Source organism: Mus musculus, chromosome X (assembly GCF_000001635.26).
Source record: "Mus musculus strain C57BL/6J chromosome X, GRCm38.p6 C57BL/6J".
Taxonomy (NCBI): domain Eukaryota; kingdom Metazoa; phylum Chordata; class Mammalia; order Rodentia; family Muridae; genus Mus; species Mus musculus.
The window spans coordinates 59,635,845-59,660,642 of record NC_000086.7 but is presented as its reverse complement, the minus strand read 5'-3'; the positions used below and the strand labels follow the sequence as shown (position 1 = coordinate 59,660,642).

Here is a 24,798-nt window from a genome sequence, read left to right as displayed (position 1 = left end):
AATATATGAAAATCCATCAACATAATCCACTATATAAACAAACTCAAAGACAAAAATCACATGATCATCTCATTAGATGCTGAGAAAGCATTTGACAATATCCAACACCCGTTCATGATAGATGTCTTGGAAAGATCAAGAGTTCAAGGCCCATACTTAAACATAATAAAAACAATATACAGCAAATCAGTAGCCAACATGAAACTAAATGGAGAGAAACTTGAAGAAATCCCACTGAAATCAGAGACCAGACAAGGCTGCCCACACTCTCCCTAACTATTCAATATAGTACTTGAAGTCCCAGCCAGAGCAATTAGACAACAAAAGGAAATCAAGGGGATACAAATTGGAAAGTAAGAAGTCAAAATATCACTATTTGCAGATGGTATGATAGTATATATCAGTAACCCCAAAAATTCCACCAGAGAACTCCTAAACCTGATAAACAGCTTCAGTACAGTATCTGGATATAAAATTTACTCAAGCAAATCAGTGACCTTTCTCTGATTTGTTTGAGTTACTCAGTGACAAAGGCTGAACAGGCTGAGAATGAAATTAGGGAAACAACACACTTCACAATAGTCACAAATAATATAAAATACCTTGGTGTGATTCTAACTAAGGAAGTGAAAGATCTGTATGATAAGAACTTCAAGTCTCTGAAGAAAGAAATCATAGAAGATCTCAAAAGATGGAAAGATCTCCCATGCTCATGGATTGGCAGGATTAATATACTAAAAATGGCTATCTTGACAAAATCAGTCTACAGATTCAATTCAATCCCCATCAAAATTCCAACTGACTTCTGCACAGAGTTAGAAAAGGCAATTTGCAAATTCATCTGGAATAACAAAAACCTAGGATAGCAAAAACTATTCTCAACAGTAAAAGAATCTCTGATGGAATCACCATCCCCGACCTCAAGGTGTACTACAGAGCAATTGTGATAAAAAAAAAAAAAAAAACAAAAAACTGTATGGCACTGGTACATTGACAGACAGGTATGGCAACAGAATAGAATTGAAGCCCCAGAAATGAACCTACACACCCATGTTCACTTGATCTTTGACAAAGGAGTTAAACCATTCAAAGGGAAAAACAGACAGCATTTTCAGCAAATGTGCCTGACTCAACTGGTGGATATCATGTAGCAGAATAGGAATTGATTCATTCTGATCTCCTTGTACAAAGCTCAATTCTAGGTGGATCAAGGAACTCCACATAAAACCAGAGACACTGAAACTTATATAGGAGAAAGTAGGGAAGAGCCTTGAAGATGTGGGCACAGGGGAAAAATTCCTGAACAGAACACCAATGGCTTGTGCTGTAAGATCAAGAATTGAGAAATGGGACATCATAAAATTTCAAAGCTTCTGTAAGGCAAAGGACGCTGTCAATAAGACAAAAAGGCAACCAAGAGATTGGTAAAAGATCTTTACCAATCCTGAATCTAATAGGGGGCTAATATCTAATATATATAAAGAACTCAAGAAGGTGGACTCCAGAAAACCAAATAATCTTATTTTAAAAATGTGGTATAGAATTAAACAAAGAATTCTCAAGTGAGGACTATCAAATGGCTGAGAAGTACCTAAAGAAATGTTCAACATCTTTAATCATCAGGGAAATGCAAATCAAAACAACCCTGAGATTCCACCTCACACCAGTCAGAATGGCTAAGATTAAAAACTCAGGTGACAGCAGATAGTGGTGAGGATGTTGAGAAATCCCATTGCTGGTGGGATTGCAAGCTGGTACAACCACTCTGGAACTCACTTTGGCATTTCCTCAGAAAATTGGACATAATACTACCTGAGGACCCACTAATACCACTCCTGGGCATATACGCAGAAGATACTCCAACTTGTAATATGCTCCACTATGTTCATAATCAGCCTGATTTATAATAGCAAGAAGCTAGAAAGAACCCAGATTCTCCTCAACAGAGAAATGGATACAGAAAATGTGGTACATTTACACAATGGAATACTACTCAGCTATTAAAAACAATGAATTCATGAAATTCCTAGACAAATTCTTCGAGGATATCATCCTAAGTTAGGTAACCCAATCACAAAAGAACACACATGATACGCACTCACTGTTAAGTGGATGTTAGCTCAAAAGCTCAGAATAACCAAGATACAATTTGCAAAACCCATGAAACTCAAGAAGAAGGAAGACCAAAGTATGGTCACTTCAATCCTTCTTAAAAGGGAGAATAAAATTCCCATGAAAGGAGTTACAGAGACAAAGTTAGGAGCAAAGACTGAAGACATGACCATTCAGAAACTGCCCCACTTTGGGATCCATCCCATAGGCAACCAAGAAACCCCAGACACTATTGTAGATGCCAACAAGAGCTTGCTGAGAGGAGCCTGATATAGCTGTCTCCTAAGAGGCTCTGCCAGTGCCTGACAAATGCAGAAGTGGATGCTTACATTCATCTATTAGACTGACCACTGGGTCCCCAATGAAGGAGCTAAAGAAACTACTAAAGGAGCTGAAGGGGTTTGCAGCCCCATCAGAGGTACTATATGAACTAACCAGTACCCCAGAGCTCCCTGGGACTAAACCACCAGTCAAAGAAAGCACATGGAGGGACGCATGGTTCTAGCTGCATATGTAGCAGAGGATGGCCTAGTTGGTCATCAGTGGGAGGAGAGGCCCTTGGTCCTGTGAAGTTTCTATGCTCCAGTATAGGGGAATGCCTGGGCCAGGAAGAGGTAGTGGGTGAGTAGGTGAGCAGGGGAATGGGGGAAGAGGATAGGGGGATTTTTGGAGGGGAAACTAGGAAATGGGATATGGGATAACATTTGAAATGCAAATAAAGAAACTATTTAATAAAAAAGAATGAATATAAAAAACTAAGGAGGAAATAAGATGGCGGTATGAAGTCAGTGCAAAACAAGTAGTACGTTAGGAGTAAATGAGAATGATTAAGAAAGATTTTGCCACTCCATTAAAATATGTAGACAATTATTTGTATATATTTACACAGATGACAAAATGTTGACTTGAAAATGTGCACATTTTCCTTAAAATTTGTTTACAGAATATGAATAACTTGGCAATGACTGGTAAAGAGATGACTGGCTCTGTCTTCTTAAAAATGATTTCAAGTCATCGAATGGAAAACAAAATCAGAACTAAACATACTTTACATCAAATGCACAGACATCTGCTACCCACAATGAAAATATATGAACAAATGCTGCCAAGTGCTATCCCACAGGTGTGCATGGAGATATGGGAAAACACCATGCAAGACATCTTGGCAGTAGATTGGAAATAAAGCTGGCAACAAAGTGCATTCGCCATGTCTGATCAAAGAGAAATGAAACAATAAATCAGGTAACAATAACATGAAATCACTGCCACTTGAAAATTAAAAGCATTCTGAATTCTGATATTTGGTGGTCAAATTCCATGAGAATTCAGCTACAGTGCTGCTAGTGGTTCATACTGTATTTATTTATATACAACTCAATCCTCATGCTTGTGTAGCAAACCTTTTTACCCACTGAGTCACCTTCCCAACATTTTTTTTTAATTTTTTTCTTCTCTTTTCTCTACTCCCTTAATCTCTATTCCTACTTTCTCATGGTCCCCTTCCTAATTTCATAACCTATAGCATTATCAAATATGTGTGTACATATATATACATGATACACACATATATATGATATATATATATATATATTAAACATAATATCTCCATGAGAGAAAAATGTGAGCTGTTTGTCTCTTTAATGAAAATATTCATTATTTTGCAATTTCATGTGTGCACATTTGTGTGTGTATGCATGTGTGTGTGTGTGTGTGTGTGTGTGTGTGTGTAGATGTTCATAAACCTACCAAATTCCTTTTTCTCGGGTCTCTTTCTAACTTTCATGTATTTTAGAGGGACCCACTTCATTTAAATGGGGTTACCTGTGTGAACATGGGTAGAAGGTTATTTTGCTTGAGTGGAGGCTATGCCACTGTCTTCGGGTTTCTATTGGTGCTACAAAATACCATGCCCCAAAAGCAAGTCGGGAAGGAAAGGCTTTATTTTTCTTACTTCCAGATTGTAGTTCATTATCAAAGGAAGTCAGGACAGGAATTCAAAGAGAGCAGGAACCTAGAGATAGGAGCTGATGCAGAGGCTCTGGAGGGGTGCTGATTACTGGATTGCTTCCAATGGCCTGCTCAGCCTGCTTTCTTACAGACCGCAAGACCACCAACCCATGATGACAGAGAGATAGAGACAGAGAGACAGAGACAGAGAGACAGAAAGAGACAGAGAGAGAGAGAGAGAGAGAGAGAGAGAGAGAGAGAGAGAGAGAGAGAGAGAGAGAGACTGATTTCTTGAATTTCCATAAGGCTTCTTGATAGATCTTTAATTTGGGTTAAACTACCCTTCTGCCCATTTAGTCCCTCCCTATTATCTCTAAACACCACTTAAACCTTTAACATTGATGATATCTTCCTCTCCTTTCAAGTCACCTGTGTTCTTTTGTCCCCTATAATTGAATTTTTTTGTCTTACATTGGAATATTGTGTTTACATATAGCTTTTCCCTGTACCCTTCATTTTGATTAAGCTGCCTGACAATATCTTATTTGCCATTCTTCATGCCCACTACCTGCATGAACCTTTTTGCTCCCAATATTCGCCCTCTCTAGGTTCATTTTTCTTATATTTTTACTATAGCCTTTGCTTTCAAGGATCTAAATCCAATGGCTCATTTTTACTTTCCTGGCTTGTACTTGTATTCCAGGTTGAACATACATAACAAAAGATTTGAAACTAGAATCTACATATGAAAGAGAACATGTGGTGTTTATCTTTCTGAGCAAGAGTGACTTTACTTGTATAATTTTTCTCAGTTCTATTCCTATGTGTTTTTAAAATCTAATTTAAGTAGAATTATTTTCCTAAGACCTTCACTGTTTTATTATAGATATATTATAAAGTTTCTTATTTTCATATATTTGTTTTATGAACTATCACTTTTCTGAATGTTATCACAGGAGTAGGGGTGGTGGTGCTGCTGGTGGTGGTGGTTGTGTGCGTGTGTGTGTGTGTGTGTGTGTGTGTGTGTGTGTGTGTGTGTGTGTGTATTTAAGCAGAATCTCATGTATCTTAGACCAGCCTAGAATTCACTATGTTCATGAGGATAAACTTGATTTATTGATCCTCTTGTCGCTACTTTCCCAAATGAAGGAGGTCTGTGAATGTGCCACTATGCACACCAACTTGATTTCAATTAATTTACTGAGGCTTTTGTGTTTAAGTATAGGATCATGTTTATAAAGTGTTTTTATACAAGGTGATATTAGTAAAAGGCTATTTCTGTATGAGTTCATATGATTATATGACTTTGTCTTTTACTCTATGAATATGGTATATTAAATTTATTGAATTATTTTGTTTTAAGTCATCCTTCTCTTTGGAATCTTTGGTTTAGTGTAGAGGAATTTTAATCCAGCACTTTTGTGTGCTCTGGCAAGGGATCACATTAATAGGCCTTCTAGGTCTATATGATCCAGCTGGAATACAGAAACACCCTGGATTACAGTATGATCTGACTGGAATACAGACACACCCTTAGTATACATCTTTAATCCCTAACAATGAAGGTAAGATTAGTTTGTAGAAGGAAGCAGCCATGTTTGAAAGTGACATGTAATTGAGGGGTAGACAAAGTGACAAATCAGAGAAAGATTTGACAGAATGAGTCAGAGATAGAATATACCCACTCACACAAGAACAGCACAGGAAAGATGATGGTACAGACAGAGAGAGAGAGAGAGAGAGAGAGAGAGAGAGAGAGAGAGAGAGAGGTACATATGGCAGTTTTACTGGGACAGTTTAACAGACAGATTGCTGAGAGAATAAGCTAGAAACAGGAGAGGACAGAACAAGCCAGATAATGAGAAGAAGCTAGAAGATTAGAACCTATTGCCAAAGTCAGTATGAGGCCAGACGAAACAATTCAGTCAGAAACCGAGAGAAGCCAGGTTGAGTCAGTTTGTTTGGGAAGATTGATTACACAGAGGCTAGAGGCTTCCCGGCCTAAGGTACTTAGAAAAGATAAAGAAGGGCTCTGGGCTCAGCCCAAGCCATGTATTCAAACAGCTTTGGTAGAGCTCTCATCTCATCTGTTTATCTGAGGAAATAAAAGCTACATTTACAGTTTGGCCTCTTGAAAGTAACCCAAAGTTCTTAGGAATTTTGTTCATGATCGTTGATCTTTTATAATTTATATATGACTGTATTTTTGTGTCACTTTGCAAATTTCTTCTCTTTATAGTTTTCCTTATTGTTGATGTTTTTGCTTTGTTTTATATTTGAATAGTTGTTGGGTTCATTTTTTTAATTAGGTATTTTCCTCGTTTACATTTCCAATGCTATCCCAAAAGTCCCCCATACCCACCCCCACAGTCCCCTACCCACCCACTCCCCCTTTTTGGCCCTGGCATTCCCCTGTACTGGAGCATATAAAGTTTGCAAGTCCAATGGGCCTCTCTTTCCAGTGATGGCTGACTAGGCCATCTTTTGATACACATGCAGCTAAAGACAAGAGCTCTGGGGTACTGGTTAGTTCATAATGTTGTTCCACCTATAGGGTTGCAGTTCCCTTTAGCTCCTTGGGTTCTTTCTCTAGCTCCTCCATTGGGGGCCCTGTGGTCCATCCAATAGCTGACTGTGAGCATCCACTTATGTGTTTGCTAGGCCCTGGCATAGTCTCACAAGAGACAGCTATATCTGGGTCCTTTCAGGAAACTCTTGCTAGTGTATGCAATGGTGTCAGAGTTTGGAGGCTGATTATGGGATGGATCCCTGGATATGGCAGTCTTTAGATGGTCCATCATTTCGTCACAGCTCCAAATTTTGTCTCTGTAACTCCTTCCATGGGTGTTTTGTTCCCATTTCTAAGAAGGGGTTGGGTTCATTTTTAAGTTTTTCTGTTGGGTTCAAAAATTCTTTTTAATCACGTAGACTTGTGAACGTGTGTGTGTGTGTGTGTGTGTGTGTGTGTGTGTGTGTGTGTGTATGTGTGTGTCTGTTTTTCTCAATTTCCATGCCAAGTCATCTTCCATGATTTTTAATTTCTACAATTTACATAATATTTAATTCACTTAAAACAACTTTCTTGTCCATGTCTAAATTGATTTCTGTACTTCATTCAACTGTTATTTGAGTGGCCTATAGTTCATTGGGTATTTCATCCTTGGCTTACAGTATTGAGGAACTGCAAGCTTCAGGAGGTGCTATAGCAGCTTGGTTTCTTCCTTCCTTCCTTCCTTTCTTCCTTTCTCTCTCTCTTTCTCTCTCTCTCTCTCTCTCTCTCTCTCTCTCTCCCTCTCTCCTTCCTTCCTTCCCTCCCTCCCTCCCTCCTTCTCTCTCTCTCTCTCTCTCTCTCTCTCTCTCTCTCTCTCTCTCTTTCTTTCTTCCTTCTGTTGTTTCATTTCTTTGTTGTTTTTATTGGGATGAATGATGTATTCTTCAGGCTTTTCCCCATTTTCTGCTTTGTGTTTGTTTTGCTTTACATATATCTTCCTGGAGAGTTTTCTTCACTTGTGTTTATGTTTCTGACTACTATTTGTGGAAGAAGCTGACTAAAGTAACAGATATAATGGTCTGGCAGCAGGTCTGGTGCTAACTTGCTATACAACATATTTGCATGTATCACTTACATCCCTGATAAAGTTCAAAAACAGTGGCACTAGGGTACTAATTGAATAGAAAATATAGCTTATACCTTTGAAAATCTAAGAATATTAAAATTAAGTGACAAAATGATGAGGGACTAGGAAAAATTAGGAAATCAGATAAATTATGGATGAACATAAAGTTTCGAGGTATAAGATATGATAGAGAAATATGGAATGGGTGAAGGCAAGGAAAAGACAGTCATAAAATTGGGAATATGTAAGCATAAACATAAGAAATGAAATTGCCTAGATTATATCAGTATTTCTTCCTAGTGGAAATAAATGTGGTTCCTCTCTCTCCCATGATTGTCCTTTGTAGAAGTCTTAAAGGAGTTGTCGAGAATTGTTGCTTATCTCACAAATTCTAAGAAGTTAAGCCACTATGTACTTCCTACTCATAAGGGTTTGTTTCTGTGTCAGGTTCCACTTACTACAGAATCTCCAACTCTGAGACCCTTAGCTTGGCAGTTATAACATTGTCCCTGCTGTCTTTCCATATGAGATTCTCTGTGACTGAGGGCGTATGGAAAGACACAATTCACTTATGTTTGTTTACCTTTCTCACTAGGTGGGCTCATCAGTGATGCTCCAGCAAGTTCATTAGCCCACGTCAAGGGTTCCTGTGCCATTGCTTGCCTGAGCCATGGTAGAGATGCTTCTTTCTCAGGTATTCTCTCTAGGACGCTAATAGAGAATCTTGACCTCTCCTGCATTACCACAGCCTATGCTGTAGTAGGGATCCGATGCCTCACAGTGGGTACGTGGCCTGGTTGCATCCCTGCATTTTGTTATTCTTCCAGTGTTCATGTCCCTGGAAGCCACTGTTGACCATACTTGGACCTAATATATTCATTTTTAATTTTTTTTTAATTTTTTGCTAATTGCCAGTTGTGCCTGCCTCTTCTTTTGCAAAGAGGATATGACTATGGCATATTTTTTCTTTAGTCTTTTTCTTCTCAGGAAAACTTAGTTGTTGCTGTTGCTATAGTTGTTGTTGTTGTTTTTGTTGTTGTTGTTATTTAATGTTAACTATTGTACTCCACTGGATCCCGCAGAGATAGCTCCTAGTCTTTAATCATACCTGAGAGTGAAAATAATAACCTTGCTTTATTTACTTACAGTTTTTCTGTTCTGAAACTTGTTTTTTATCTTCATCAGCTGAGAGTGCTAATTAATAGGAAATAAATGAAAAAATTAATTAGCTTTCTTTGTAATTCTTGACTCCTCTTTCTAACATTTAATTATAAAGCATGATGTTTGTTACATTTTTTTTATAAATAACTCTTACTAGGTTAAAGAAATTCTACTTTGATAATGTTTAGATCACACATTCACGGAGATTTTAATTGAGTAACTTCTTTGCATTTAAGGAGTAGGATTGTTTTCCTGTTTTTTTCATTAGTTTCTGGAATGAATCCAGTTAAGTCCTGAAGCTTTTTCAAAACCACTGAGTTGATTTCGCTTTTGAATATTCCATTTAGAACTTGTGCATTTATGTCCCCAAGTTTAACTCCCCTATAATTTTGCTGTTTTTAACCTTTACTTTTTTTCCCTTTATTTTAAGGTTAAAAATTTCCAAGACCATAAAGAAATTGAAAATTTTACTTCCTTTTTTCTTTTTTTTAAATTTCAGTTTTATTGCATTATGATGAGAAAAGAGACATAATTTCAATTTATCTGAATTTGTTAACATTTAAAAACCTATTTTGAGTAAATAGACTTACATCACATCCTTCTTTCCCTTTTGTACTCCAACTCCTCCCAGAGGCCCCTCTCCTTCAAAACCTGCAATACCTTTAGTTTTTTTATCATATTCTTTAAAGTTATAAAATATTGTAGCAATAAAAATTAGTATTAATAAAGTTGTTTGATATAAAACAATAATTAATTGAACAGTCTTATGTAGATGTTTGTCTACAGCAATACTGAAAATATATACATTTTTCTCGATAAAACTTTAAATAACTCCAAATATATTAACTTTATGATATTTAAAAATAATATATCACTATTAGTTTTTTTAATTATGTATTTTCCTCATTTACATTTCCAATGCTATCCCAAAAGTCCCCCATACCCTCCCCCCTACCCCCCCACCCACCCACTCCCACTTTTTGGCTCTGGCGTTCCCCTGTACTGGGGCATATAAAGTTTGCGTGTCCAATGGGCCTCTCTTTCCAGTGATGGTCGACTAGGCCATCTTTTGATACATATGCAGCTAGAGTCAAGAGCTCCCGGGTACTGGTTAGTTCATAATGTTGCACCTACAGAGTTGCAGATCCCTTTAGCTCCTTGGATACTTTCTCTAGCTCCTCCATTGGGGGTCCTGTGATTTTTCTAGTTCCATTTTTAGATCTTGGATGGTTTTGTTCCTTTCCTTTGCCTGTTTGATTGTGTTTTCCTGTAACTCTTTAAGGGATTTTTGTTTCCTCTTTAAGGGCTTCTACCTGTTTACTTGTATTCTCCTGTATTTCTTTAAAGAGTTATTTATGTCCTTCTTTTTTTTTTTTTAATTAGGTATTTAGCTCATTTACATTTCCAATGCTATACCAAAAGTCCCCCTTACCCACCCACCCCCATTCCCCTACCCACCCACTCCCCCCCTTTGGCCCTGGCGTTCCCCTGTACCGGGGCACACAAAGTCTGCGTGTCCAATGGGCCTCTCTTTCCAGTGATGGCCGACTAGGCCATCTTTTGATACATATGCAGCTAGAGTCAAGAGCTCAGGGGTACTGGTTAGTTCATAATGTTGTTCCACCTATAGGGTTGAAGATCCCTTTAGCTCCTTGGGTACTTTCTCTAGCTCCTCCATTGGGAGCCCTGTGATCCATCCATTAGCTGACTGTGAGCATCCACTTCTGTGTTTGCTAGGCCCCGGCATAGTCTCACAAGAGACAGCTACATCTGGGTCCTTTCAGTAAAATCTTGCTAGTGTATGCAATGGTGTCAGCATTTGGAAGCTGATTATGGGGTGGATCCCTGGATATGGCAGTCTCTACATGGTCCATCCTTTCATCTCAGCTCCATACTTTGTTTCTGTAACTCCTTCCATGGGTGTTTTGTTCCCACTTCTAAGGAGGGGCATAGTGTCCACACTTCAGTCTTCATTTTTCTTGAGTTTCATGTGTTTAGGAAATTGTATCTTATATCGTGGGTATCCTAGGTTTTGGGCTAGTATCCACTTATCAGTGAGTACATATTGTGTGAGTTCCTTTGTGATTGTGTTACCTCACTCAGGATGATGCTCTCCAGGTCCATCCATTTGGCTAGGAATTTCATAAATTCATTCTTTTTAATAGCTGAGTAGTACTCCATTGTGTAGATGTACCACATTTTCTGTATCCATTCCTCTGTTGAGGGGCATCTGGGTTCTTTCCAGTTTCTGGCTATTATAAATAAGGCTGCTATGAACATAGTGGAGCATGTGTCCTTCTTACCAGTTGGGGCTTCTTCTGGATATATGCCCAGGAGAGGTATTGCTGGATCCTCCGGTAGTACTATGTCCAATTTTCTGAGGAACCGCCAGACTGATTTCCAGAGTGGTTGTACAAGCCTGCAATCCCACCAACAATGGAGGAGTGTTCCTCTTTCTCCACATCCTCGCCAGCATCTGCTGTCACCAAGTCCTCTATCATCCTCATGAGAAGTGATTTTAGATCTGAATCCTGCTCTGGCGTGTTGGGGTATCCAGGATTTGCTAAGGTGGGAGAATTGGGTTCTGGAGACACCAAGTAACCTTGGTTTCCATTGCTTATTATTATGCTTGGCTCTTGCCATCTGGTTATCTCTAGTGCTACCTCTCTGGCTATGTCTAATGGGAGCCTGTCCTTCCTGTGATCCTGGTTGTGTCAGAACTCTGAGTCAAGCTTTGTCTGTGATCCTGTGATTCTGGGATCATGTGATCCTGAGATCCTGTTTGAGCTCCTGGGAGTCAAGCTGCCTTTGAGACCTTGAGATCTTGGAGTGACCAAGCTCCTGGGATCCTGTGATTCTCTGATCCTGAGCATGTTAGAGTGCCTGAGAGTGGAGCTGCTTCTGGGTGTTGTGGGGCTGGCTGAGGAGTTTGTGCCCAAGGTCTGCTCAGGGTACAGGCCCAGACAGACAGGAAGGAACCCATGCCACTGGTCTGATGGAGTTCCTGCCTGCCTGGGTCTCACCATTCCCAATCATCCCAGTGTTGGGAACAGATGTTGTGTCCTCCTCACCTCTGACCCTCTGATCCTGGGCATGTTGGAGCTCTTAGGAGTGGAACTGCCTCTGGGTGTTGTGTGGCTGGCTGCTGAGTTTGTGCCCAAGGTATGCTCAGGGCACTGGCCCAGACAGATCAGAAGGCTTGTTTCCTTTTTCTATTTTCTCAGTTTATCAAAAACTTATCTATGCTTCATAATTTTTCACTATAGCAGATTTTTTTTAAAAAATTGACCACCTGCTTATTTCTTGACTACTAATTACATTTCCCTGTCTTCTTTATGTCTATATATGTGTTGTAAATCAAGTCAAGGGACGATTTTGTCTACATTTCAGATTTATTATTCTATAATGTCTGCAATATTATTGTATTATGTTTACATTCTGTAGTATTGGTATTAATATTACATGTCTTCATTCTAGCATCTTATTTTATCAGAGAGCCATTCTTTTTGATGTTTTTTTAGATAATGTCATTTTTACATTGTGATCTTTGCATTCTTTCATGCTCATTGATTTTCACTAATTATATTTACCTTATTTCTTGAAAATTTATATTACTGAATTTTAATATTTTGTTTGAATATATTGAATATATTACATATATATAAATATATATTTAAAAGTACCAATCAAAAGTTTATTTTCATCTAAATATACACCCTTAGCTATATTGTACTGTTTTAATATATAACTTTTTCATTATTACTTATTAAAATGCATAATATTTGAAATTGGTACTTATTATTGTTGTGTGCGTGTACATGGTGTCTGTGTGTAGGTGTACTTGCTATGGCATATTTGTTGAAGCTAGTAAACAATTTATAACAATCAGTTTTCTATTTTCATTTCTATATTTACATGGCTTATGGAACTCTAATTTTATCAGGCAAGAATGTCACCTAACTTTATCCGCTATGCCATCTTGCTGGCTCTTGAAAATATTTAATTGAATAAGCTATTGTTTCTACTCAGCTTTAATTTGATCTTCGTTTATAAATGTATTGGAAAATCTACCTTTTACTACGTTGTAATTATATATTTCTAATGGCATTAAATACAGTTAAAGAAAAACAATATATTTTGGATTGGGGAAGGTGAAACTTAATGAGTTGTCCTTTGTAACTTATGATGTGCACAAGAACAGAGAAAATTCCATGATACCTCAGTTAGAGAACAAATATTATTCAAATCTTTTGTAGGTTTCCTTATTTTTGTTTGCTTGAAGCATTTATTTCTTAGCAAAGTTAAGTCCACTCTTTCAATTTATCAAATTTATAATTCTAATAATTTTTCTATATATTAAGATATAAGATGATCTTTGCCATTATTTTGGGTTGATTTTTTCTTCCTTTTAGTTTTAAAAAGTTTATTTTTACCTTAGTTATATGAGTGTTTCACCAACATGTATGTAATTATACCAATTGGGCTGGGAGAAAAAATTGAATTCCTAGAACTAGAGTTATAAGTGGTTATTAGCAGCCATGTAGGTGCTAAGAAATAAACCAGAGGCCCCTGTGAGCAATAAATACTCCAACCTACTGAGCTATCTTTCTTTCTTTTTTTAAATTTTTTTTAATTAGGTATTTTCCTCCTTTACATTTTCAATGCTATCCCAAAAGTCCGCCATACCCACCCCCCCAATCCCCTACCTACCCACTCCCCCTTTTTGGCCCTGGGGTTCCCCTGTACTGGGGCATATACAGTTTGCAAGTCCAATGGGCCTCTCTTTGCAGTGATGGCCGACTAGGCCATCTTTTGATACATATGCAGCTAGAGTCAAGAGCTCCGGGGTACTGGTTAGTTCATATTGTTGTTCCACCTATAGGGTTGCAGTATCTTTCTACCCCCTTCTCTCTCTTTCTTTTCTGAGATGTGGTTTCACTATATAATAGCCCAGTCTGACCTAAATCTCATGATCCTTGTGCATATAACTCCAGAGTACTCCAATTACAGATATGTGTCATTATACCCATCTGCAGATTTCTCTTTACTGTTAATTTGTGTGTCTCTTTCCTCATGTATTACACAATACATCCTATTTTGTCTGATATTAATATCATGAATTCAACCTTCTTTTCTTTGTTTTTGTTTTTTTTTCTTTTTTCTTTCTTTCTTTATTTATTTGGTATTTTCTTCATTTACATTTCGAATGCTATCTCAAAAGTCCCCCATACCCTCCCCCCACTCCCCTACCCAACCACTCCAACTTCTTGTCGCTGGTGTTCCCCTGTACTGAGGCATATAAAGTTTGCAAGACCAATGGGCCTTTCTTTCCAATGATGGCCGAATAGGCCATCTTCTGATACATATGCAGCTAAAGACACGAGCTCTAAGAGGTACTGGTTAGTTCATATTGTTGTTCCACCTATAGGGTTGCAGATCCCTTTAGCTCCTTGGATACTTTCTCTAGCTCTTCCATTGGGGGCCCTGTGATCCATCCAATAGCTGACTGTGAGCATCCACTTTTATGTTTGCTAGGCGCCAACATAGCCTCACAAGAGACAGCTATATCTGGGTCCTTTCAGCAAAATCTTGCTAGTGTATGCAATGGTATCAGCGTTTGGAGGCTGATTATGGGATGGATCCCCGGGTATGGCAGTCTCTAGATGGTTCATCCTTTCCCCTCAGCTCCAAACTGTCTCTGTAGCTCCTTCCATGGATGTTTGTTCCCAATTCTAAGAAGGGGCAAAGTATCCACAGTTTGGTCTTCGTTCTTCTTGAGTTTCATGTGTTTTGCACATTCTATATTGTATCTTGGGTATTCTAAGTTTCTGAGCTAATATCCACTTATCAGTGAGTACATCTCATGTGAGTTCTTTTGTGATTGGGTTACCTCACTCAGGACGATGCCCTCCAGGTCCATCCATTTGCCTAGGAATTTCATAAATTCATTCTTTTTAATAGCTGAGTAGTACTCCATTGTGTAAATGTACCACATTTTCTGTATCCATTCCTCTGTTTAGGGGCATCTGGGTTCTTTCCAGCTTCTGGCTGTTATGAATAAGGCTGCTATGATCATAGTGGAACATGTGTCCTTCTTACCACTTGGAACATCTTCTGGACATATACCCAGGAGAGGTATTGCGGGATCCTCCAGTAGTACTATGTCCAATTTTCTGAAGAACGGCCAGACTTATTTCCAGAGTGGTTGTACAAGCTTGAAATCCCACCAAAAATGGAGGAGTGTTCCTCTTTCTCCACATCCTCACCAGCATCTGTGTGTCACATGAATTTTTGATCTTAGCCATTCTGACTGGTGTGAGGTGGAATCTCAGGGTCTTTTTGATTTGAATTTCCTTGATGATTAAGGATGCTGAACATTTTTTCAGGTGCTTCTCAGCCATTTGGTATTCCTCAGATGAGAATTCTTTGTTTAGCTCTGAGCCCCATTTTTAATGGGAATATTTGGTTTTCTGGAGTCTACCTTCTCCAGTTCTTTATATATATTGGATATTAGTCCCGTATCTGATTTAGGATAGGTAAAGATGCTTTCCCAATCTGTTGATGGTCTTTTTGTCTTATTGACAGTGTCTTTTGCCTTACAGGAACTTTGGAATTTTATGCAGTCTCATTTGTCGATTCTCGATCTTACAGCACAAGCCATTGCTGTTCTATTCAGGAATTTTTCCCCTGTACCCATATCTTCGAGGCTTTTCCCCACCTTCTCCTCTATAAGTGTCACTGTCTCTGGTTTTATGTGGAGTTCCTTGATACACTTATATTAGACCTTAGTACAAGGAGATAGGAATGGATCAATTCACATTCTTCTACATGATAACTGCCAGTCGTGTCAGCACCTTTTGTTGAAAATGCTGTCTTGGTTCCGGGACTCAGCAGAACTTAGGAAATTAGTCTGAACAGGTTAGAGGGTGCGCCAGAGAACCGGACAGCTTCTGGCCCAGGCGGAAGCACAGAGCCGCTGAGGCAGTACCCTTTGCAGGCTGCAGACAGCCGGCCACTGTCCAGACTAGAGGACAGGTGTCCGCCTGGCTGGGGAGGCGGCCTCAGCCTCAGGAGCAGCGGTCGCCATCTTGGTTCCAGGACTCCCTGGAACTTAGGAATTTAGTCTGCACAGGTGAGAGTCTGCACCACAGAAGCTGACAGCTTCTGGGAACTGCCAAGCAACACAGCTTCCGAGAGAGGCCCTGTTTTGGGCCTTCTTCTTCGACCAGGAGGAGGTCCAAAAACAAGATATCTGCGCACCTTCCCTGTAAGAGAGCTTGCCAGCAGAGAGTGCTCTGAGCACTGAAACTCAGAGGAGAGAATCTGTCTCCCAGGTCTGCTGAGAGACAGTAACAGAATCACCAGAAGAACAATCTCTAAACAGAGTCAATTATAACTACTAACTCCAGAGATTACCAGATGGCGAAAGGTAAACGTAGGAATCCTACTAACAGGAACCAAGACCACTCACCATCATCAGAACCCAGCACTCCCACTTCGCCCAGTCCAGGGCACCCCAACACACCCGAAAACCTAGACCTAGATTTAAAAACATATCTCATGATGATGGTAGAGGACATCAAGAAGGACTTTAATAAATCACTTAAAGAAATACAGGAGAACACTGCTAAAGAGTTACAAGTCCTTAAAGAAAAACAGGAAAACACAATCAAACAGGTAGAAGTCCTTACAGAAAAAGAGGAAAAAACATACAAACAGGTGATGGAAATGAACAAAACCATACTAGACCTAAAAAGGGAAGTAGAAACAATAAAGAAAACTCAATGTGAGGCAACACTGGAGATAGAAACCCTAGGAAAGAAATCTGGAACCATAGATTTGAGCATCAGCAACAGAATACAAGAGATGGAAGAGAGAATCTCAGGTGCAGAAGATTCCATAGAGAACATCGGCACAACAATCAAAGAAAATGGAAAATGCAAAAAGATCCTAACTCAAAATATCCAGGAAATCCAGGACACAATGAGAAGACCAAACCTACGGATAATAGGAGTGGATGAGAATGAAGATTTTCAACGCAAAGGACCAGCAAACATCTTCAACAAAATTATTGAAGAAAACTTCCCAAATATAAAGAAAGAGATACCTATGAACATACAAGAAGCCTACAGAACTCCAAATAGACTGGACCAGAAAAGAAATTCCTCCCGACACATAATAATCAGAAAATAAATGCACTAAATAAAGATAGAATACTAAAAGCAGTAAGGGAAAAAGGTCAAGTAACATAAAAAGGCAAGCCTATCAGAATTACACCAGATTTTTCACCAGAGACTATGAAAGCCAGAAGAGCCTGGACAGATGTTATACAGACACTAAGAGAACACAAATTCCAGCCCAGGCTACTATACCCAGCCAAACTCTGAATTACCATAGATGGAGAAACCAAAGTATTCCACGACAAAACCAAATTCACACATTATCTCTCCACGAATCCAGCCCTTCAAAGGTTAATAACAGAAAAAAACCAATACAAGAACGGGAACAATGCCCTAGAAAAAACAAGAAGGTAATCCCTCAACAAACCTAAAAGAAGACAGCCACAAGAACAAAATGCCAACTTTAACAACAAAAATAACAGGAAGCAACAATTACTTTTCCTTAATATCTCTTAACATCAATGGTCTCAACTCCGCAATAAAAAAGACATAGACTAACAAACTGGCTACACAAACAAGACCCAACATTTTGCTGTTTACAGGAGACACATCTCAGAGAAAAAGATAGACACTACCTCAGAATAAAAGGCTGGAAAACAATTTTCCAAGCAAATGGTATGAAGAAACAAGCTGGAGTAGCCATCCTAATATCTGATAAGATTGACTTCCAACCCAAAGTCATCAAAAAAGACAAGAAGGGGCACTTCGTTCTCATCAAAGGTAAAATCCTCCAAAAGGAACTCTCAATTCTGAATATCTGTGCTCCAAATACAAGGGCAGCCACATTCATTAAAGAAACCTTAGTAAAGCTCAAAGCACACATTGCACCTCACACAATAATAGTGGGAGACTTCAACACACCACTTTCACCAATGGACAGATCATGGAAACAGAAACTAAACAGGGACACACTGAAACTAACAGAAGTGATGAAACAAATGGATCTGACAGATATCTACAGAACATTTTATCCTAAAACAAAAGGATATACCTTCTTCTCAGCACCTCATGGTACCTTCTCCAAAATTGACCACATAATAGGTCACAAAACAGGCCTCAACAGATTCAAAAATATTGAAATTGTCCCATGTATCCTATCAGATCACCATGCACTAAGGCTGATCTTCAATAACAAAAAAAAAATAACAGAAAGCCAACACTCACGTGGAAACTGAACAAAACTCTTCTCAATGATACCTTGGTCAAGGAAGGAATAAAGAAAGAAATTAAAGACTTTTTAGAGTTTAATGAAAATGAAGCCACAACATACCCAAACCTTTGGGACACAATGAAAGCATTTCTAAGAGGGAAACTCATAGCTCTGAGTGCCTCCATGAAGAAACGGGAGAGAGCACATACTAGCAGCTTGACAACACATCTAAAAGCTCTTGAAAAAAAGGAAGCAAATTCACCCAAGAGGAGTAGACGGCAGGAAATAATCAAACTCAGGGGTGAAATCAACCAAGTGGAAACAAGAAGAACTATTCAAAGAATTAACCAAACGAGGAGTTGGTTCTTTGAGAAAATCAACAAGATAGATAAACCCTTAGCTAGACTCACTAGAGGGCACAGAGACAAAATCCTAATTAACAAAATCAGAACTGAAAAGGGAGACATAACAACAGATCCTGAAGAAATCCAAAACACCATCAGATCCTTCTACAAAAGGCTATACTCAACAAAACTGGAAAACCTGGACGAAATGGACAAATTTCTGGACAGATACCAGGTACCAAAGTTGAATCAGGATCAAGTTGACCTTCTAAACAGTCCCATATCCCCTAAAGAAATAGAAGCAGTTATAAATAGTCTCCCAGCCAAAAAAAAGCCCAGGACCAGACCGGTTTAGTGCAGAGTTCTATCAGACCTTCAAAGAAGATCTAATTCCAGTTCTGCACAAACTTTTTCACAAGATAGAAGTAGAAAGTACTCTACCCAACTCATTTTATGAAGCCACTATTACTCTGATACCTAAACCACAGAAAGATCCAACAAAGATAGAGAACTTCAGACCAATTTCTCTTATGAATATCGATGCAAAAATCCTCAATAAAATTCTCGCTAACCGAATCCAAGAACACATTAAAGCAATCATCCATCCTGACCAAGTAGGTTTTATTCCAGGGATGCAGGGATGGTTTAATATACGAAAATCCATCAATGTAATCCACTATATAAACAAACTCAAAGACAAAAACCACATGATCATCTCGTTAGATGCAGAAAAAGCATTTGACAAGATCCAACACCCATTCATGATAAAAGTTCTGGAAAGATCAGGAATTCAAGGCCCATACCTAAACATGATAAAAGCAATCTACAGCAAACCAGGAGCCAACATCAAAGTAAATGGAGAGAAGCTGGAAGCAATCCCACTAAAATCAAGGACTAGACAAGGCTGCCCACTTTCTCCCTACCTTTTCAACATAGTACTTGAAGTATTAGCCAGAGCAATTCGACAACAAAAGGAGATCAAGGGGATACAAATTGGAAAGGAGCAAGTCAAAATATCACTTTTTGCAGATGATATGATAGTATATATAAGTGACCCTTAAAATTCTACCAGAGAACTCCTAAACCTGATAAACAGCTTCGGTGAAGTAGCTGGATATAAAATTAACTCAAACAAGTCAATGGCCTTTCTCTACACAAAGAATAAACAGGCTGAGAAAGAAATTAGGGAAACAACACCCTTCTCAATAGTCACAAATAATATAAAATATCTCGGAGTGACTCTAACAAAGGAAGTGAAAGATCTGTATGATAAAAACTTCAAGTCTCTGAAGAAAGAAATTAAAGAAGATCTCAGAAGATGGAAAGATCTCCCATGCTCATGGATTGGCAGGATCAACATTGTAAAAATGGCTATCTTGCCAAAAGCAATCTACAGATTCAATGCAATCCCCATCAAAATTCCAACTCAGTTCTTCAACGAATTAGAAGGAACAATTTGCAAATTCATCTGGAATAACAAAAAACATAGGAGAGCAAAAACTCTTCTCAAGGATAAAAGAACCTCTGGTGGAATCACCATGCCTGACCTAAAGCTTTACTACAGAGCAATTGTGGTAAAAACTGCATGGTACTGGTATAGAGACAGACAAGTAGACCAATGGAATAGAATTGAAGACCCAGAAATGAACCCACACACCTATGGTCACTTGATCTTCGACAAGGGAGCTAAAACCATCCAGTGGAAGAAAGACAGCATTTTCAACAATTGGTGCTGGCACAACTGGTTGTTATCATGTAGAAGAATGCGAATCGATCCATACTTATCTCCTTGTACTAAGGTCAAATCTAAATGGATCAAAGAACTTCACATAAAACCAGAGACTCTGAAACTTATAGAGGAGAAAGTGGGGAAAAGCCTTGAAGATATGGGCACAGGGGAAAAATTCCTGAACAGAACAGCAATGGCTTGTGCTGTAAGATCAAGAATTGACAAATGGGACCTAATGAAACTCCAAAGTTTCTGCAAGGCAAAAGACACCGTCAATAAGACAAAGAGACCACCAACAGATTGGGAAAGGATCTTTACCTATCCTAAATCAGATAGGGGACTAATATCCAACATATATAAAGAACTCAAGAAGGTAGACTTCAGAAAATCAAATAACCCCATTAAAAAATGGGGCTCAGAACTGAACAAAGAATTCTCACCTGAGGAATACCGAATGGCAGAGAAGCACCTGAAAAAATGTTCAACATCCTTAATCATCAGGGAAATGCAAATCAAAACAACCCTGAGATTCCACCTCACACCAGTCAGAATGTCTAAGATCAAAAATTCAGGTGACAGCAGATGCTGGTGAGGATGTGGAGAAAGAGGAACACTCCTCCATTGTTGGTGGGATTGCAGGCTTGTACAACCACTCTGGAAATCAGTCTGGCGGTTCCTCAGAAAATTGGACATAGTACTACCGGAGGATCCAGCAATACCTCTCCTGGGCATATATCCAGAAGATGCCCCAACTGGTAAGAAGGACACATGCTCCACTATGTTCATAGCAGCCTTATTTATAATAGCCAGAAGCTGGAAAGAACCCAGATGCCCCTCAACAGAGGAATGGATACAGAAAATGTGGTACATCTACACAATGGAGTACTACTCAGCTATTAAAAAGAATGAATTTATGAAATTCCTAGCCAAATGGATGGACCTGGAGGGCATCATCCTGAGTGAGGTAACACATTCACAAAGGAACTCACACAATATGTACTCACTGATAAGTGGATATTAGCCCAAAACCTAGGATACCCAAGATATAAGATACAATTTCCTAAACACATGAAACTCAAGAAAAATTAAGACTGAAGTGTGGACACTATACCCCTCCTTAGAAGTGGGAACAAAACACCCTTGGAAGGAGTTACAGAGACAAAGTTTGGAGCTGAGATGAAAGGATGGACCATGTAGAGACTGCCTTATCCAGGGATCCACCCCATAATCAGCATCCAAACACTGACACCATTGCATACACTAGCAAGATTTTATCGAAAGGACCCAGAAGTAGCTGTCTCTTGTGAGACTATGCTGGGGCCTAGCAAACACAGAAGTGGATGCCCACAGTCAGCTAATGGATGGATCACAGGGCTCCCAATGGAGGAGCTAGAGAAAGTACCCAAGGAGCTAAAGGGATCTGCAACCCTATAGGTGGATCAACATTATGAACTAACCAGTACCCCGGAGCTCTTGACTCTAGCTGCATATGTATCAAAGGATGGCCTAGTCGGCCATCACTGGAAAGAGAGGCCCATTGGACACACAAACTTTATATGCCCCAGAACAGGGGAACGCCAGGGCCAAAAAGGGGGAGTGGGCGGGTAGGGGAGTGGGGGTGGGTGGGTATGGGGGACTTTAGGTATAGCATTGGAAATGTAAATGAGCTAAATACCTAATAAAAAATGGAAAGAAAAAAAATAAGTTCTACTAATTGACATAAGTGTGTATAATAAATAGTATATTTATATTCCTTTTGTATATATTAAAAACATAACATTAGTTACTGATAGTCTTTCATTAATCTTTTTCAACTTTTTTCAGAAGTTAGTGGATATTTATTTGGATAAAAGTTTCTGTTTTGCTATTTTGTTCATATTTATGTCTATTGCATATTAATAACTTTTTACTATTAGTATAACTTCATGTATACTAGGTAAAGATTATTTAGAATCAATAAATGCAAATAGAAGGGAGGATGGTTTGCTACAACGGTCATTTGTGTGAGGGAATGGATCCTACAAGCTTTTCCATCTTGCTTTGTCATATGAACGTCAGTCACTAGGATCTCAATAAAATGCAAAATAATTCTGACATGTTTGAAAAAAAAAAAAAAGAAAAGAAAATGCTGTCTTTTTTCCACTGGATGGTTTTACCTCCCTTGTCAAATATCAAGGGACCATAGGTGTGTGGGTTCATTTTTGGGTCTTCAATTATATTCCATTGGTCTACTTGTCTGTCACTATACCAGTATCATGAAGTTTTTATCACAATTGCTCTGTAGTACAGCTTCTTTAGCTCAGGCATGGTGATTCCAGCAGAGGTTCTTTTATCACTGAGACAAGTTTTTGCTATCCTACGTTTTTTGTTATTCTAGATGAATTTGGAGATTGCCCTTTCTAATTTGTTGAACAATTGAGTTGGAATTTTGATGGAGACTGCCTTGAATCTGTAGATTGCTTTTGTCAAGATACACATTTTTGCTATATTGATCCTGCCAATCCATGAGCATGGTAGTTCTTTCCATCTTCTGAGATCTTCTTTAATATCTTTCTTCAGAGACTTGAAGTTCTTATTATACAGATCTTTCACTTCCTTAGTTAGAGTCAAGGCAAGGTATTTTATATTATTTGTGACTATTGTGAAGGGTGTTGTTTCCCTAATTTCTTTCTCAGCCTGTTTATCCTTTGTGTAGAGAAAGGCCATTGACTTGTTTGAGTTAATTTTATATCCAGCTACTTCATTGAACCTGTTTATCAGGTTTAGGAGTTTTCCGGTGGAATTTTTAGGGTCACTTATATATACTATCATATCATCTGCAAAAAGTGATATTTTGACTTCCTCTTTTCCAATTTTTAACCCCTTGATCTCCTTTTGTTGTCGAATTGCTCTGGCTAATACTTCAAGTACTATGTTGAAGAGGTAGGGAGAAAGTGGGCAGCTTTGTCTAGTCCCTGATTTTAGTGTGATTGCTTCCAGCTTCTCACCATTTACTTTGATGTTGGCTCCTGGTTTGCTGTAGATTGTTTTTATCATGTTTAGGTATGGGCCTTGAATTCCTGATCTTTCCAAGGCTTTTGTCATGAATGGATGTTGGATTTTGTGAAATGCTTTCTCCGCATCTAACGAGATGATCATGTGGTTTTTGTCTTTGAGTTTGTTTATATAGTGGATTACATTGATGGATTTCCATATGTTAAACCATCCCTGCATCCCTGGAATGAAACCTACTTGGTCAGGATGGATGATTATTTTGATGTGTTCTTGGATTCAGGTAAGTGAGAATTTTATTGAGTATTTTTGCATCAATATTCATAAGGGAAATTGGTATGACGTACTCTATCTTTGTTGGGTCTTTTTGTGGTTTAGGTATCAGAGTAATTGTGGCTTCATAGAGTGAATTGGGTAGAGTACCTTCTGCTTCTACTTTGTGGAATAGCTTGTGAAGAACTGGAATTAGATCTTCTTTGAAGGTCTGATAGAACTCTGCACTAAACCCATCTGGTCCTGGGCATTTTTTGATTGGGAGACTATTAATGACTGCTTCTCTCTCTCTCTCTCTCTCTCTCTCTCTCTCTCTCTCTCTCTCTCTCTCTCTCTCTCTCTCTCTTTTAGGGGATATAGGACTGTTTAGATCATTAACCTGATCCTGATTTAACTTTGGCACCTGGTATCTGTCTAGAAATTTATCCATTTCTTCGAGTTTTTCCAGTTTTGTTGAGTATAGCCTTTTGTAGAAGGATCTGATGGTGTTTTGGATTTCTTCAGGATCTGTTGTTATGTCTCCCTTTTCTTTTCTGATTTTGTTACTTAGGATGCTGTCCCTGTGCACTCTAGTGAGTCTGGCTAAGGGTTTATCTATCTTGTTGATTTTCTCAAAGAACCAGCGCCTCCTTTGTTTGATTCTTTGAATAGTTCTTGTTTCCACTTGGTTGATTTAGCCCCCGAGTTTGATTATTTCGTACTGCATACTCCTCTTGGGTGAATTTTCTTTCTTTTGTTCTAGAGCTTTTAGGTGTGTTGTCAAGCTGCTGGTGTGTGCTCTCTCTAGTTCATGTTTGGAGGCACTCAGAGCTGTGAGTTTTCCTCTTAGAAATGCTTTCATTGTGTCTCATAAGTTTGGGTATGTTGTGTCTTCATTTTCATTAAACTCTAAAAAGTCTTTAATTTCTTTCTTTATTCCTTCCTTGACCAAAGTATCATTGAGAAGAGTGTTTTTCAGTTTCCACGTGAATGTTGGCTTTCTATTATATATGTTGTTATTGAAGATCAGCCTTAATCCATGGTGATCTGATAGGATGCATGGGACAATTTCAATATTTTTGTATCTGTTGAGGCCTGTTTTGTGACCAATTATATGGTCAATTTTGGAGAAGGTACCATGAGGTGCTGAGAAGAAGGTATCCTTTTGTTTTAGGATAAAATCTTCTGTAGATATCTGTTAGATCCATTTATTTCATAAGTTCTGTTAGTTTCACTGTGTCCCTGTTTATTTTCTGTTTCCATAATCTGTCCATTGATGTAAATGGTGTGTTGAAGTCTCCCACTATTATTGTGT

General features: G+C 38.6%; 1 long non-coding RNA gene across 1 annotated transcript in view; it reads right to left on the bottom strand.

Moving 5' to 3' along the window:
* Positions 1 to 24,798, bottom strand: part of Gm36631 — a 102,791-nt gene that overhangs the window by 31,436 nt on the left and 46,557 nt on the right. Inside the window, exon 3 of the long non-coding RNA XR_878119.1 lies at positions 8,823 to 8,870. This is a non-coding gene — a long non-coding RNA (predicted gene, 36631). The remainder of the gene's footprint in view (positions 1 to 8,822; positions 8,871 to 24,798) is intronic.